The sequence below is a fragment of the Carettochelys insculpta genome, chromosome 12 (genome assembly GCF_033958435.1).
Source record: "Carettochelys insculpta isolate YL-2023 chromosome 12, ASM3395843v1, whole genome shotgun sequence".
NCBI classification, from domain to species: domain Eukaryota; kingdom Metazoa; phylum Chordata; order Testudines; family Carettochelyidae; genus Carettochelys; species Carettochelys insculpta.
In genome coordinates this window covers 40,797,900-40,816,383 of record NC_134148.1, presented here as the reverse complement: position 1 = coordinate 40,816,383, position 18,484 = coordinate 40,797,900, and positions in this window count along the sequence as shown.

The window sequence follows — 18,484 nt, the reverse complement described above, 5'->3', positions numbered from 1 at the left end:
TTTGATATTGCCCTTACCTAGAAAAATCCTTGCAGGGGTTAAGGGCAGCTTAACTGACTACACCATGAGGTCTTGGTCCTTCTCTGTAGGCAGCGGGGCCAGATCTCACAGACTATTCTCTGATCGCAGAGCCTGGGCTTCCAAGTCCACCTGACCCCCTGGATCTGGGCTCATTTGACTAGCCTGCGCCAAAGTCACAACATCCACATTACACTGCAGCTGGGAGCAAGGCTCAGACCACCCCTAAGAGTGTCTCCTGCTTGTACCAGGCTGACTTCTCAAACATCCAAAACACGTTTTCTTTATTATTGATGGTAATATTAAGCCATTTACTGCTGCATTGTACTGAAGCATCAGCACTGAAGGGAAACACTAATGGTCAGGCTGAATGGGGGTTTGTACATCCCATGAGAGAAGCTAAGAGAGATGCAATCAGAAGTTTTCACCATGAAGTGGTAAATGCACTAGCACCTGTATCATTGCCTCCAGGATAATGCAGTGTTTACAGAATTCTTCCCTTGTGCTTTTTGACTTGCAGGTAAAGAATTTAATAATAACACTTAGCCATTGTATATGCACTGACTTGGAAAGGGCAAACCTTCCAATATACTAGGAAGAGGCAACTGTAGTAGCTTTGTGAGAGACAGCCAAGGTATGGAACGTGTTTCATCAGTTATTGTAGTGTGAAGAATGATATTTAGAGATTGTATGGAGGAAGAAGCAACCAAACTGTGATGTCAGGGAAGAAGAACTGAGGCAATATAAGAACATGACCATACTGTATCAGACTGATGGTCTGTGTAGCCCAGGATCCTGCTTTCTGACTGTGGCCAATACCATATGCTTCAGAGTTAACGAACAGGGCAGTTCTGAAGTATTCCATCTCTTGTCATCCAGTACCAGGTTCTGGCAGTCAGAGACTTAGGGACACCTCAAGTATGGGGCTGCATCCCTGACTGTCTTGGTCAATAGCCATTGATGGACTTATTCTCTGTGATATAATGGAAGAGGTGACCCTGTGTAATGGAGGGGAAGATGGTGTGGCTGTCCATAGCCATAGAAGTTAAGAAGTGGAGAGCATTTGGGAGGGAAGATGAGGTCTGTTTGGGGTACATTGGATGATCAGTTATGCCAACGTGGACATGACATCAAATTAGTGTCATGCAATTATAATAATAAAATTAAAGATTAATAAAGTGAAAGTAGCTGAGACCATTAGCTCCAATTTGCCCCTTGCTTCATTGTGTGAACTGTAGGACCTTTGGGCTAAGTTAATGCAATGTTGATGTTGTTGGGCAGCCACAGATTTATTTTAGGCATCCCAGTCAGCAGAGACAAATGGAATCTTCACTTGTTGCTCTTTTCTTTCAAGTGAGAAAAAATTCAGCTGTGAGTCAAATTCCATTTTGGAATTGAACCACCAAAACCCATGGGAGCTGCACTCACTTAACTCCAGTGATGAATTTCGCTTGCTGAAATCAAGCAGAAACAGCACTTCTAAGTAATCTTCGACTGATTTTGTAAATGGCAGGAAGTTTTCACAAGAAGAGGTTGATGAGCGTAAAGAGCCCCACAGAACTGTAGATGCAGGATAACCAAAGCATCCTTAACTGCTTTGTGTTATCAGATGTTTGAGAATTCCAAAAGAAAGCTTTATAAGATTACTATATAACTGCTGAGGTAAAGTATAAAACCAGACTACAGCATAGTTTTAGCGTTCTCCTAGAATACTGACAAATTTTAATTGGACTTTTCCTCTAGTATACCTGTCAAATATGGGATTGAACAGATCAAAAGAAAAAAAGGAAATGGCACAATCTTTCTTTCTCCCCCACAGAATTTCCCTACTACTACCACAGGACACCACCACTATGGTCTAGTGGTGTTTTAAAGTTTAGTAATATATTTACTTTTGACTGTTTTAGGAAGTGCAGTCTTCCCAAGAATTTAGTCTATTTAAAGAAGTAGGCAGAGGGATGAAATGTAAAAATGCATATATTCCCAGGCCAGAAGGGACAGCTGTAGAACTTCCCCAAAAGGATGCCTAGAAAATATCTTTTAGAAAACATCTACTCTTGATTTAAAAACAGTAAATGAAGGAGAATCCACCATAACCACAAATTGTTCCAAAGGTTAATTACTCTCATGGTCATAAAGGTATACTTCATTTTGAGCTTCGCTTCAGTTTCAAACCATTGGATCATGTTACACTTCTCTCTGCTAAATTGAAGTGCCCATAATTAAATATTTGTTTCCCATGTAGATACTTCTAAACTATATTCAAGTAACTCCTTTGTGACAGCTTGGGAGACTCTTGGAACTGGTACTTGGTGCGCCAAGACCCCACTTCTCCTCACAGCCAGGGCACCCTGTAACCTTATCTTGTTGAGTCCATCTTTACAACATGCTTCATCCAACACACAGGGACAGGAAGAGACCCCACCAAGGGAAGTAAGGCAGTGAGCCCCAGTGTGCCACTCTGGTAAGGAGCTGACTAAGGTCCTCTGCTACAAGAGGGGTTATGGTGCATGGGGCTGGCAGCAAAGCCCCCAGTGCGTGGGTCAACCAGGTAGCACAGTCCTCAGTGACCCAGCCAGCCCTGGGGATCCAGCACCGGGCAACACAGTGGCCATACTTCAACCCCAAACTTCCCCCCACCCAATCCCCTATGCTGAGCCCCCTCCAATCCCCTGCCCTGACTCCTGCACGCTTTCCACAACCCTACCCCTTGCCCTGATGTCCAACGTAACCCAACCCTCTGCCCCAAGTTCCACTGCACTCCATGCCTCAGCTGAGTTTACAACATATTCATATCAAAAACATATTTTCATAAAGCATATGGACTATTACTTCGCACCCTTAATCTTCTCTTTGTTAAATAGATTGAGCTTTTTGAATCTACTACTATAAGGCACGTTTCTAATCATCTAATCATTCTCCAAGCTCTTTTTTGAATGTGTTCCAATTTATCAGCTGTTCACTGTGGTACATATTGATTGTAGTCAGTCAGAGTCCTGCCAAAAAAACTCTTCAAGGGATTGAAAAATCACAGCATCATCCTAGTTTCATATGGGACAGAGCCCCGTTCTATAGGCAAATAGCTGAAAAGCCAAAAACCAAATCAGTTGGATACCTTTCTCAGCAAACTGTACTATATAACATGTCTGGCTGGAGAGACCAAAGAAGCACAGTGTGTTCTGAAGGTCATTACCAAGTGAATCGATACATGGAAATAGGGCAGAGCTAAATGAAGACATGGGCTGTAAATCAAAACGAGGCATAAACAAGCACTCATCCATTAATTTAATGCAGCTGCATCTGTTTGAAACCAGGTCCCAATTGATACCATGGGGTCAAATTCTATCTTACATTAAGTCTTATTTATACTGTACTGGCAAGGCATCTGATGGGAATTTATTCCTGCAAAGGGGACTCTCCAGGAGGCGTATAACTTGTTTTATGCATCCACTCCTGGCATTCCTAGCATAGTGAATTTTCCAGGGCTGGCAATGTGGTGAGGGCAGTGAGTTGTCCTCTGCCAACACAAGTCATATAATGTTACATGGTTATAGGGGTGTATAGCTTTTCCTTTCAGCACAGATAACATTAAAAACAATCTCACACAACTAAAGTTATTTACTATAGAGTAGGGTGCAGTTACATGACGTAGTTGCATCACTTTTTAGCACTTTCTCCAGAACCATCACTCAAACAGTGATGAGAATGTGCAAACAGAAGCTGGTGTCTGAAAGTCTGGTGACTTCAGTGCATCCTTCATATTTGCATGGCTCTTTCTTTCTTTACCTAGAGAGTCTACCATTCTCTTGAAAAATTCAGTCATTGAGATAATAGGCTGCAAAGTTTGATTCCTCCTGGCACCACTCTATCGTTTGTTCTTCCAGTCTTTAAAACAAATTTGAAGCAATTACCATTATTCAACAGGTGATTGGTGCAGTAGACACTATCTTTTCTGTTGAAGACACACTCAGTCGGTACCGATTCAGAAAAAAACCTTTTCAATACTGTTCTACCATGGGATCCAGTTGCAGTCACTTCTAGGATTAATAGTCACCTCAGGATTAATAGCCAGCTCCTTGCACCACTATGTCACCAAAGACACAATGCACTGTATCTTTTCATCTCATGCTCTGGATGCTAATATCAGCTGTCTTTAACAGAGTTGGCTGTGTCATACAAGGTGTTGGTGAGAGTAAGTGTAAGTCTTGGCTCAATCACCCGATCTAGTGGGTAAGGTAAGGCAATGTATTAAAAGGGTCAGTATCCACTGATACCATTGGTTATTGTTTCATTTCCCAACCAGAACTCCAGGCCTGGTGATCCTGGGTACAGAAGACCTCAAGCCTCCAACATTTGTCAGCAGGAGCCACAATATACAAAGAGTGTCTAATGGTTGAAGGTCAGGGGATCAGGCTTGTTTTTTTCACTTTGAATCAAGCTGGGGTCAACTGACTTAGAACACGCTCTTAATTCATTCTGTAGTCTCTCCTGAAAAGACCTTTCTGCTTTAGTAGACAATGCCCACACACAGTATAAATTCCCATTCATGAAGATTACAGCTAGAGGGTTTCACAGGGCCCTTGCTAATCACCAAACTCCAATGGACAGATCCTTTTCTCTTAGCCTGTGGACCATGTCCATTTTAATTTTAAACAGCAGCTTTAATAACATTTTAAAATCTGTTCTTATCAATTTAATATCTGATATGTTCTTTATCTAGGCACTTGGGATCCCAATAATGAGCCATTTTTGACTGCATGTGGAGTTGGTTAACACTACACTCAGCTGACATTGCTGCTTATGGCATCCAACACCATCAAGTGGTTGAGGGATATTTACATGGAACACATCACCAGGCATTGATAGTACTGAAAGGGATGAGCAGGACCACCGATGAGGAACACAGTCAGGAAAGTGGCCCAGATTCTTCCTAGTCAGACTATATGTTCCTACAGAGAGCCTACCCCAGATACTGATGGATTGAGGGACAATTGCTATTCATTAACATATCTGCTTTCCATGACAAACTCTGTAATGGGGGATGTACAGTACTCACACTTATTCACTATTACCCACTGTACTGCTGCACTTGCACACCTAAATCTGAGGCAGTGTGTAGAGCAGTGTGCTACTTCCAGAGAGTATGGGAGCAGTCCTGCTCTCTCCCCAGTGGCACAGACTTAGAGCAGCATGAGCTTCGTAGCCCCAGCGCTTGCTAGAAGTGGAGTGGCACTTCTGGAGAAAGAGGTGGGTGGGGAATGGGCAGAATAGGGTGAGGAGTGGGCAGGGCAGCAGCACGTGGCCAGTGTCCCCTCCATCCCATGTCCCCAGTTGCTGCTGCCTAGAACTGGGGCCCTTCCTAAGCCCCATGCTTCCTACAGAGCACCAATACAGGAGATGGGTGTTTCACTGCTGTCCTGGGCAATCCTGTGCGTAGCCCTTCTCCACAGGGAGTCTCCTGACCTTACCTCTGAGCTTTAGAAAGAAGCATCTTCAGACTTTTTTCTTGTTTTGAAAAACAAAACATATTATTTTGTGATTATGCATTATGATGCTTTCCATTTTCTCAGTAGGATGATCTCTACATCTCCATCCCCATGCCCTGAGACTGCACCTTAGTTTTCAGGGTGTAATTGCCATTTATTGCCACTGGGAGTCACTATTTCATTTCTTTTGGAGGGTAATGCTAACCTGCATGTTTGTTGTGCCCTGTCTGTGGTCCTGTTTCTCCCCCACTTCACCCCCTGGTTTAAAATGTATCTTTCAGCTGCTGTGATCAAACTGTTTACAGTTGCTTGTAACAACACCAAAACTTTTGCGACCGGGTGCTGGCAAACAGGGTGCGTGCTAACAGGAGGGAGTTTGGAGAGGCTCTCCTGGAGGAGGAGAAGGAAGGAGCAAACTAAAGCACCTTGGGGTAAGTGGCTGCTTATATTTGGAGGTTTTGGGCTTGTGTGTTTGTTTGGAGTTTGGAGTTTGTTTGTTTGGAGTGCTGAGCTGAGTGTTTGTTTGTTTGTTTGAAAGGCCGTGTGCTCAGGCAGGCAGGCAGGCAGGCAGGCAGTTGGAAGCTGATTAGGTTTGAATTGAAACACCGTGTGCTGATTGGCTGAGCTGTAGGCAGAGGGAGGAGCTATCAGGGAGGCTGAGCACTTAAACCCTGCTGGTAAGCGACCAGGGAGCTTTGCGACCGGGTGCTGGCAAACAGGGTGCGTGCTAACAGGAGGGAGTTTGGAGAGGGGAGTTGAGAGGGGGAGCTTGGAGGGAGCCAGTGACTTACTTCTGTTGCCCTTAAACTAAATCCTTTATAACAACCTCTATCTGAAACATTTAATTAACCCTCATATATAACTAGAGTAGGAAATGGAGGCAGAGGCCCAGCAGCAGAGTGGGGGCTATCCTGTTTATTGTGTCGAGTGCAGTATGTATGACTACCTACCCTGTGGGCGGGTGGCGTATGTGTGCGCTCGATGCAAGGAGCTCCTGGCCCTCAGAGACCGAGTGCGTGCTTTGGAGGCCAGGGTGGCTGAACTGGAGGAGCTAAGGAAGGCAGAGGTGTTTGTGGATGAGACTTTCCGGGACATAGTAGGGCTGTCCCACCTCCAATCTGACAGTCCTGAGGCTGTTACGGAGGATGAAAGGCTCAGGGAAGGAGAGCAGTCAAGGGGAGCAGAGGGAAACCATCCCGTAGTTGGGACCCTCCTTCCAGAGGGTGATGTTGTATCCTCTCGTGCCGAGGATACTTCTCCGGGGGAGGGAGTGCCAGCTGTTAGGAAGAAGCAGGTTTTAGTAGTGGGGGATTCGATCATTAGAAATATAGATAGTTGGGTTTGTGATGACCGGGAGAACCGTATGGTGACTTGCCTGCCTGGTGCGAAGGTTGCGGATCTCTCGAGGCATCTAGACAGACTTATGGGCAGTGCTGGGGAGGAGCCGGTCGTCGTGGTACATGTTGGTACCAATGACATAGGGAAGGGTAGAAGAGATGTTCTGGAGGCCAAATTTAGGTTACTAGGAAAGAGACTGAAATCCAGAACATCTTTGGTGGCATTCTCTGAAATGCTTCCAGTTCCACGCGCAGGGCCAGATAGACAGGCAGAACTTCAGAGTCTCAATGCGTGGATGAGACGATGGTGTAGGGAAGAGGGGTTTAGATTTATTAGGAACTGGGGACACTTTTGGGGTAGGGGGAGCCTATACAGGAAGGATGGGCTCCACCTAAATCAAGGTGGATCCAGACTGCTGGCATTAAACATTAAAAAGGACATAGAGCAGTTTTTAAACTAAGAGGTGGGGGAAAGCCGATTGGTGCGGGGGAGCACCTGGATCGGACGGAGACTTCTCTTACACGAGGCTCCATAGACAGGGATTCCCTAGAAGTTAGTCAGATAGGGAACGTGGGAAATAATATATGGGCAAGATCAGATGTGAAACAATCGTGCATAAAAAAATCTACCACGTCTGTGAAAGGCGGACATATAAATAGTGGTAGTTTTCTAACATGCTTTTACACTAATGCTAGGAGTCTGTCTAATAAGATGGGTGAACTGGAGTACCTCATATCAAAGGAGGAAGTTGACATAATAGGCATCTCAGAAACATGGTGGAATGAGGACAATCAGTGGGACACTATCATACCGGGATATAAATTATATCGGAAAGACAGAACAGGTCGTGCGGGTGGCGGAGTGGTACTATATGTGAAGGATAATATAGAATCAAATGAAGTAAAAATCCTAAAGGAATCAAAATGTTCCATAGAATCATTATGGATAACAATTCATTCCTCTAATATGAATATGGCATTAGGAATATATTACCGACCACCTAACCAGGACAGTGATAGTGATGCTGAAATGTTAAGGGAGATTAGAGAGGCTATCAAAATAAAAAACACAGTAATAATAGGAGATTTCAATTATCCCCATATTGATTGGGTGCATGTCACCTCAGGACGGGATTCAGAGATTAAATTTCTTGATGCCTTAAATGACTGCTTCTTGGAGCAGCTAGTACAGGAACCCACAAGGGGAGAGTCGATTCTCGATCTAGTCTTGACTGGAACGCAGGATCTGGTCCAAGAGGTAACTGTTACTGGACCGCTTGGAAATAGTGACCACAATATAATAACTTTTAATATTCCTGTGTTGGGAAGAACACCGCAGCGGTCAAACACTCTGGCATTTAATTTCAAAAAGGGGAATTACACTAAAATGAGGAAGCTAGTTAAACAGAAACTAAAAGGTAGAGTAATTAAACTAAAATCCCTGGAAGCTGCATGGAAACTGTTTAAAGACAGCATACTAGAGGCCCAACTTAAATGTATACCCCAAATAAAAAAACACAGTAAGAGACCTAACAAAGAACCACCATGGCTAAACAGCCATGTTAAAAAGGCAGTGAGAGAGAAAAGGGCAGCTTTTAAAAAGTGGAAGTCAAATCCTAGTGAGGAAAATAGAAAGGAACATAAACACTCCCAAATTAACTGTCATAATGTAGTAAGAAAAGCCAAAAAAGAGTTTGAGGAACAGCTAGCCAAAAATTCAAAAAACAATAGTAAAATGTTTTTTAAATACATTAGAAGCAGGAAGCCTGCTAAAAAAGCAGTGGGGCCCTTGGATGATAAAGATATAAAAGGAGCGATCAAGGAAGACAGTGCCATTGCGGAGCGATTAAATGATTTCTTTGCTTCAGTCTTCACGGCTGAAGATGTTACAGAGGTTCCTAAATCTGAGCCAGCCTTTTTAGGCGACAAATCTGAGGAACTCACTCAGATTGAAGTGACATTAGAGGAGGTTTTGGAATTAATTGATAAGCTGAATAGTAACAAGTCTCCAGGACCAGATGGCATTCACCCAAGGGTTCTGAAAGAACTCAAATGTGAAATTGCGGAGTTATTAACAGTGGTTTGTAACCTATCCTTTAAATCCACTTTGGTACCAAATGACTGGAAGACGGCCAATATAACACCAATATTTAAAAAAGGCTCTAGAGGAGATCCTGGCAATTATAGACCGATAAGTTTAACATCAGTACCAGGCAAATTAGTAGAAACACTAGTAAAGAGTAAAATTGCAAGGCACATAGAAGAGCACGAATTGTTGGGCAAAAGTCAGCATGGTTTCTGCAGAGGGAAGTCGTGTCTGTCTAATCTATTAGAATTCTTTGAAGGGGTTAATAAACATGCGGACAAGGGGCACCCAGTGGACATAATATACCTAGATTTCCAGAAAGCCTTTGACACGGTCCCACACCAAAGGCTTTTATGTAAATTAGGTGGTCATGGGATAGGAGGAAAGGTCCTTTCATGGATCGGGAATTGGTTAAAAGACAGAAAACAAAGGGTTGGAATAAATGGTGAATTTTCACAATGGAGGGGGGTAACTAGTGGTGTTCCCCAGGGCTCAGTCCTGGGACCGATCCTGTTCAACTTGTTCATCAATGATCTAGAAAATGAGGTAAGCAGTGAGGTGGCAAAGTTTGCAGATGACACCAAGTTGTTCAGGACAGTCAAAAGCAAAAGGGATTGTGAAGAACTACAAAAAGATCTCAGCAAACTGAGTGATTGGGCAGCAAAATGGCAAATGAAATTTAATGTGGGTAAGTGTAAGGTAATGCATGTTGGAAAAAATAACCCAAATTACACGTACTACATGATGGGGTCAAATTTAGCTACGACAGATCAGGAAAGGGATCTTGGAGTTATAGTGGATAGTTCTCTGAAGACATCCACGCAGTGTGCAGCGGCAGTTAGTAAGGCAAATAGGATGTTAGGAATTATTAAAAAAGGGATCGATAATAAGACAAAAGATATCATACTTCCCCTATATAAAACTATGGTACGCCCACATCTCGAGTACTGCGTGCAGATGTGGTCTCCTCACCTCAAAAAAGATATATTGGCATTAGAAAAGGTTCAGAAAAGGGTGACTAAGATGATTAGGGGCTTGGAAAGGGTCCCATATGGGGAGAGGCTAGAGAGACTGGGACTTTTCAGTTTGGAAAAGAGGCGATTGAGGGGCGATATGATAGAGGTATATAAAATCATGAATGGTGTGGAGAAAGTGAATATAGAAAAATTATTTACCTTTTCCCATAATACAAGAACTAGGGGACACCAAATGAAATTGATGGGTAGTAGGTTCAAAACTAATAAAAGGAAATTTTTCTTCACACAGCGCACAGTCAACCTGTGGAACTCCTTGCCTGAGGAGGCTGTGAAGGCCAGGACTCTATTAGGGTTTAAAAAAGAGCTTGATAAATTTTTGCAGGTCAGGTCCATAAATGGCTATTAGCCAGGGATAAAGTATGGTGCCCTAGCCTTCATAACAAGGGCAGGAGATGGATGGCAGGAGATAAATCACTTGTCTTCTGTTCTCCTTCTCTGGGGCACCTGGCATTGGCCACCGTCGGCAGATGGGATGCTGGGCTTGATGGACCTTTGGTCTGACCCAGTATGGCCATTCTTATGTTCTTATGTTCTTATGTTCTTAACAGTTTTTTATTGCACAATTAACTAACAAACCAAAAACTAAATGTTGCTTTGTAAAATCGCAAACTGCTACATGATGAGATGTTTAAAATTATTGGAGGCATAGAAGTAATTTATTTACTATAATTCCTCATTTTTGATATGTTATGGAATTTTGAAGCATGTTACATCATTAAATTACAAAATTGCACACTTTTGTTTCACTTAATATTTATAACTTTAGTAAGCTCATTCCAATGATTTATTATTGCATTAATATTAATAGATATACTGTATTATATATATTAAAAAGTTAAATATTAATTTAAAAAGCAACAGCCATGTTTATTCTGTCACCAGAAAAACACTAAAGCTGATTTAAAGGTAAGGGAGAAGAAGCCTTATTCACAGGTGATTTTATTTTGTTGGATATTAGTTGCATTTTCATAAGCTCTAATAAAATAAATGTAGACATTATGGACAGAATTTTTTTATTTTTGGCCCAATTTTGTAGCCTTTAATCAGGCAAAACTATCAATATGTGTGTGATCTAAACAGGAGTGTGAGCTTAGAATTTTTAAATTGAAATTATGCTTATGTGAGCCTCAGACCTTGCAGTAACCCAATTATAATTTATAAAGACCACAGAATAATAGAAATCAGATGGAAAAGACCTGTCATCCACTGTATCCCCTGCAAACTGTGATAGTCCATGTTTGGAGTCATTATTGTAGAAATTTTACAGGTAAGTGTATGGGATATTTATTTATAAAGTGTACTAAATAGAAAATAGAATCGCAAGGATAACTTTTTGCCCTCTCTTTCAAAATCAAGCTGAAACTCCTAGGTGAAACTAATGAATTCTTTCTTAGCCTCCTAACATGAGAAATTAAACGAGCTGTAGTCAACCTCCACTGAACTCTCTTCAGTTGTCATTTACTGTACAAATTAGATAGGAAGAGTTTTTCTTGAAGGCTCAGAGATGTGCATTGAAACTAAAATAGAACACATCATACTGTTGTTTTTTTTTTCCCCCTCCAAGGCTGAGGAGTTGATCCTGAATCAAAGTTTGAAGTTAAGGGGACTGGACTACTCGCATGAAAAAGGCTGTGTCACCTGGTAAGTGTTTACAGAATCAGAATTTAAATATCTGCAGTACTCTTCTTAGCTCAAGCAATCAAATCTTGCTACATGATGCTTCAGACTAGTACTGAGATAACAGAGCTTAATATGATGGATGGGACTGTGCAGTTCTAATTCATGTTGATTTCAAGGAGCGTATACAAATAAAGTTCACTTAAATGAGTAATGCTCCAAGAATCAGTATTGGTGTTATTTAACTACAGTGAGAAACACTACAGTATATCTCTTCAACCTTTCTAAACAACATTGTATGTTCATTATATCAGTTAATCTGGTCATTGTGAGGCTATCATTATTGCAATAGATTAGAATGCCTCATTTGAATAATCAATTGTTCAGGTTTGAAATGTTCAGAGTAATAACTTGAAATATGTGCATGGTCGCAGTCAGGTATGCTGTTATGGTCTAGCAGTGAGAGAAGGGGACTGGGAATTCTCATGAGTCCTAGTCCTAGTTCTGTCCACTTACTTACAACTTCTGTCAAAGCACTTAACTTGTACCTAAGATGACTGTTGTCAAATAATTACTGTATTACTTATGTAAATAAAGTCATGTTTTGAAAATAAATATGTAAAAGATACTTTGAAATCCTTACATGAAAAGTGTTATAGAAGTGCAAATTAATTATTATGATTGCAATTGATTCATAAATTTGAAGGCAAAAAGGGACCATTATGAGCATCTAGTCTGACTTTATCTCTGATAACACCAGGCCAACATTCAGGACTTCCCTAAATTAATTCTTGTTTTAACTACAGCATATGACTTTTTATGGATCCTTAAGTGGATAGTCAGCAGTCATCTCCGGGGCATAGCTCTCTTGAGGAATGTACAAGAGAAGCCTTTGTAACAATGACAATAAGAACATAAGAACAGCCATACTGGGTCAGACCATGGGTCCATCAAGCCCAGTATCCTGTCTTCCGACAGTGGCCAGTGCCAGGTGCCCAGAGGAAATGAACAAAACGTGATCATCAAGTGATCAATTTCCTGTTGCCCATTTCCAGCCTCTGGCAAACAGAGGCTAGGAACACCCTCCATGCCCATCGTGGCTAATAGCCATTGATGGACCTATCCTCCATGAATTTATCTAGTTCTTTTTTAAACTCTGCTATAGTCTTAGCCTTCACAACATCCTCCCGCAAAGAGTTCCAAAGGTTAATTGTACATTGCATGAAAAAATATTTCCTATTGTTTGTTTTAAACCTGCTGCCTATTAATTTCATTCGGTGACTGCTAGTTCTTGTGTTGTGAGAAGGAGTAAATAACATTTCCTTATTTACTTTCTCCACGCCAGTCATGATTTTATATACCCCTGTCGTATCCCCCCAATCGTCTTTTTTTCCAAGCTAAAAAGTCCCAGTCTTATTTCTCTCTCTTCATATGGCAGACATTCCATACCCTTAATCATTTTTGTTGCCCTTTTCTGAATTTTTTGCAGTTCCAATATATCTTTTTTGAGATGGGGCAACCACATTTACATACCGTATTCCAGATGTGGACGTACCATGGATTTATATAGAGGTAATATGACTTTTTCTGCCTTAGTATCTATTGCTTTCTTAATGATTCCCAACATTTTGTTAGCTTTTTTGACTGCCGCTGCACATTGAGTGGATGTTTTCAGAGAACTATCCACAATGACTCCAATATCTCTTTCTTGAGTGGTAACACCTATGTCCGACCCCATCATTTTATATAGTTGGGATTATATTTTCCAATGTGCAGTACTTTGCATTTATCAACATTGAATTTCATCTGCCATTTTGTTGCCCAGTCACCCAATTTATTAAGATCCTTTTGTAGCTCTTCAGAGTCTGCTTGGGACTTAATTATTTTGAGTAGTTTTGTGTTGTCCGCAAGTTTTGCCACCTCACTGTTTATCCCTTTTTCCAGATCATTTATAAATATGTTGAATAGGACTGGTCCCAGTACAAACCCCCGGGAGACACCACTGTTTATCTTTCTCCATTCTGAAAACTGACCGTTTATTTCTACCCTTTGTTTCCAATCTTTTAACTAGTTACCAGTCCAAGAGAGGACCTTCTCTCTTATCCCATGACAGTTAACTTTGCTTAAGAGCCTTTGATGAGGGACCTTGTCAAAGGCTTTCTGAAAATCTGAGTACATTATATCCACAGGATCCCCCTTGTCCACATGCTTGTTGACCCTTTCAGAAAATTCTAATAGATTCGTGAGGCATGACTTCCTTTTACAAAAGCCACGTTGACTCTTCCCCAACAATTATGTTATCGATGTGTCTGACAAATCTGTTCTTTACTAGGGTTTCAACCAGTCTGCCTGGTACAGAAGTCAGACTGGCTGGCCTTTGGTTGCCAGGATCACCTCTGGAGCCCTTTTTAAAAATTGGCATTACATTAGCTATTATTCAGTCATCCGGAACAGAAGCTGATTTAAATGACAGGTTACAAACTACAGCTAGTAGTTCTGCAATTTCACATTTGAGTTCCTTCAGAACTCTTGGGTGAATGCCATCTGGTCCTGGTAACTTATTTACCGTTTAGTTTATCAATTTGTTCCAAAACCTCTTCTGGTGATACCTCAATTTGAGACAGTTCATCAGATTTGTTACCTGAAAAGAATTGTTCAGGTTTGGGAATCTCACATCCTCAGCCATGAAGACTAATGCTCTAGTCACACCTGCAATACTCTAGTCACACCTGCAAGTAAACTGTCTAATAGAGGTGGGCAAATAATTCAGATTAAGCAATATAGTCCAAGAATTTTGCTTCTCTGTAAATTGTTTTTGAAGAAAAAGTACATCTTTCTAAAATGTATTCATTATTCAAAATTATTCATGCTCATTTTTAGTGAATAATTCTTGGTTTGCAGGTCATTTGGGAAGAGTTAATTGCATGCATTCACATTTTAACCTACTTTGATTGATTCCATCAGTCATGTGGTGGTGTTTCTGTTCCCTGTTTAGATAATTTATAAAACTGACCAACAATGCAGAATCCAGTGTACAATTCATACACTCATGTGTACTATTAATGGTTCCCTGCAATATTTGAAGTTCCTGTTTGACAAATGTTCAAATTTAAAATGTTTTTCATGTTTATTCCCATTATAGAAGTCCAGCCACTAAAATATTCACGATGGGGGTGTGAACATAGTCAAAGCAACTTAATTTAAAATGCAAATTAATATCTGTGAAAATGTATTCACCCAGCTCCACTGAGTTACATAGTTACATAGTGCTTAATGACTTGTCAATAGTTGTCTATTATTGTTCTAAGATCTTCATTATGAAAGTTAGATAACTCTGTTGTTATCTACTGTGTATTTTAGAAATGTTGTCTATCTGTGAGTTCCTTTGTTCAAGAACTCTTCCTAAATGGTAAGCGCTAGGACCACCAAATTTGGTAAGCAGCTTCCTCTTAACATAACTTGAATCAAGCTCAGGTTTAGTTGTACAATTGCAGTGGAATGTGCCTGGATTTCAGTTGTTTCTCATCAAATGAAAAGGAAGTGATCTGGTGGGAGAGACAGTTATACTGCAGAGTGACCACGGTGGAGGCAGCAAGGGGCCAGATATGGGAACTGGGACAGCTATAACCCATTGGGCCAGAAGGGGTGGAGAAAGGGACAGCTATCTACTATATATTTCAGAAAGTTTGTCTGTGCGTCTTGTCTGTCAGCCAGGCTGGGGGGTATGCACCCCTCCCGCATCTGTGCCTGCTGCAGTTGCAGCAACCGTGGACTGGTGCTTCTTGCCTGGCCCCACACTGCTGCAGTGAGAGAGGGCTGGCATGGTCTTCTCTCCATGTGGAAGCCTGTATAGCAAACCCCTCATCCCCAGAGCAATAATTTAAATTAAGAAAAACAAAACTTATTTGAGTTGAGGATCGGAGCAATGCCAGGTAAATCTTCTAGTTATTCATATTGCAGCTGTTAGCCATTTTAAAGAGGAGCAATCATATGATGATTCATTTTCTATTCTGTGTCCCTTATTTAGAACCATTTGAGTGACTCCAGGTATGAATTTAGCCCAGTGAATGTGACATGTAATCAGCTGAATACATTTTACATTGAGAAGATTGGTTGCCATTTTTGTAGGTGGCAGAAAGGACTAAAGTGGGGGAGCTCATTTCATCATCCTCCACGCAAAGCAAAGCAAGAGCTCCCCCTGTTCTCACTCCTCCTGCTGTCCAGGAACTCTGCAGTTTCTTCTTTAACTGCTGCCAAAGAGAAGACTCCAGCTGGTGATGGGAGAACTCATGTCATCAGGCAGGAAAACAAAATGAAGCATTAGAAGTTCTGAATATGAAGTTCCACATCCTCCATTGCATGTCTGAATAGAAGTGGTGTACTTGTTCAGGATTTTTTTGTGTCTCATGTTTTCAACCACTATGACTTCAGGGGAGCGGAGAGAATATGACCAGGGTCTCTTCCCTAACTTTTAGCCCTCAAGAGTTAACTTGATAATAGTCCATCCTAGCAATGTGTGATGATAACCACCAAAATGTATGACTCCTTCACTGAGTTACTTCAATCATTGGTAACAGCCATTATGGGGGGTTACAAATATGACTAAGTAATCACCTGATTCTACACTGCTACGCGTACCAGCTACACTTGTCACTGGATCTGTTACCTTTCTCTGAGTGCTGCTCTTGTAATTTAAGCTATTTTATGAGAAAATGTGGAGGAGCAGACTTTGAAGTGAAGTTGAAAAAAGAAGAAAGTCTCAGCATGATAGTCAAGACTTTATTCCTTCATTTATAGAGTTATATAAATATGGACAGAAAATTGATTTGAGATCTATTGGAAATGAATAGTAAGTTATGGCACTTTTTATAAAAACAAGTGCGAGCAGCCATAGCTACGTGCCTGCAATACTGCCCTTGGCTTATTACAGTCTCGGAATCTAGAGAAAGTGTTAAAATCCCAGCTATAAACTTTGTTATAGTTAAACAGCATAGTACTGACATATGATGTCTTCTTATACCAATGCTTGAGAGTTAAAGTTATATGAGCAGCTGCGTGTTTTCTTGGAGGAGATAACTGTGAACAAAAATGACCTGTGTCATTCAACTTGCATTTTTAGAAAAATGCGTTTACTTATACAATCTGAGCTCAGACACAAGTGCTTTGCAGCAAGGTCCTGCTTCTCAGCCAAGTTTACAATCGATCTGACTAAGGCACCAGAAGGTCAAAAGCCTTGACTGAGGTCACACTCTTGACTGTCTCAGCCAGGATTAGAGCCAAGTATTCATTCTTTTGGTTCATCTCCCTTGGCTATAAACCACAGACTTCATTTCCACCTATTAATATCCCAGCCTGAGAGAAAATATGGAACATAATTTTAGTTCAGCCTGCAATTAAACAAAAAGAAGGCTAAGAGGTGTTTTTGCAATTTTTGATAAAATACTAACCATGTAGCCAAATACTCTTTATGCATGAAGTTGTAGAACAATGTTGTAAGATATATTCTGCTATGTAACGGTTAATAACTCTATTATACCAATTTTAATTTTAATCGGGTTGCCAAGGTGGCTTAGACTTTCTAGAGCTCAGGTCTGTAGCCTGGCCAAAGCCCAAAGACATCTGGCCTGTGCAGTGGGGTTCAAGTTACAGGCCCCTGCCTGGAGCTGAACCCCTTAGTATTTCTCCCCTTCTCCCCAGGCCAGGAGGTCTTGGGCTTTGACCTTCCTCCACCACCCACGGTGGCAGAGCCTGGGCAAGCAGGCCCAGGCTTCGGTCCCCACTTCTGGGTAATGCAGTAGTATCAGCTGGGGCTTGTGGTACAATGAAGTTTGAGAACCCTGACCTACAAGGGACAGCTGCATTGATGGCATTTGGTATCCCATAGAGCCGTTGTTCTCAACCTATTTACCATTTTGGGACTCATGTCTGGCTCTCTGTATTATGTGGCCTGCATCCACACAATCTAGGTATTACCTTTATGGCTCTTAGGATGTCACACAGGCCTCATGCGGGTATATACTTGTGTGAGTGATGTGCATGGCTAACATATACATATAAAAGGAAACATGAACAGTCCACAACAGAAACTAATCAAGCCCTTCCAGTTAGTAGGGATGAATCCCTTTGTGTGGCTGGGAGAGGCTATTTCTCAATGAAGGTCAATGGGTTATTTGCTCCCTGTTGAGTTAATTGGCAGGATAACAACTGCCACCAGCCAAGCAAACTAATTTGTTTAACTCCTGCTGGCTGTGGATAAGCTCCTGTAATAGACAAAAGCACAGTGATTTCCAAGGACCATCTTGAGGTAGACTGCTGTCAGCACAGATGGGGTCTCTTGTAAACCCTGAAGAAAGTCAGTAGTAATTGTTATAGATGCGCACACACAATGCACAATGGGTAAGCCTAGTTATGACCTTTACCTGTACTCATGGAAGACCACCTGATAATTGAGTGTGGGCAAAGGGCCAAATGTTGGTCTCAGCTACTCCCGTGCAAAACTTCAGTGGAATCAAATGGGTGACATGGGTGTAACGAAGATCCCTCTGTTATCACTCTTTTCATTCATGAAGCTGTAGACCAGATAATAGAGCTTAGCTGCCAGAGGTTCTCTTTCTTTTTAACAAACTTGCATACAGCAAACTCTGGTTCTGGAGCTAAATTTTCCCAAAGGTTAGGGTATTTGAAATTGATAGTTGGATTCAGACCATATGTGTGTGTGTGGACATGCATGTGCATATGTGAGACATGAATACAACAAAAAGAATTGTGATAACTTTGTGTCAGAAGGCAATAAGCAGAAAAGCGAAGGAGATATGTACATGTTCAGCTTGTTCACATCTCATGTGTTGAAATATATACGTTTAAAGGTTATTATTTTTCGTTTATTTTCAGAGTCCTGTTTAG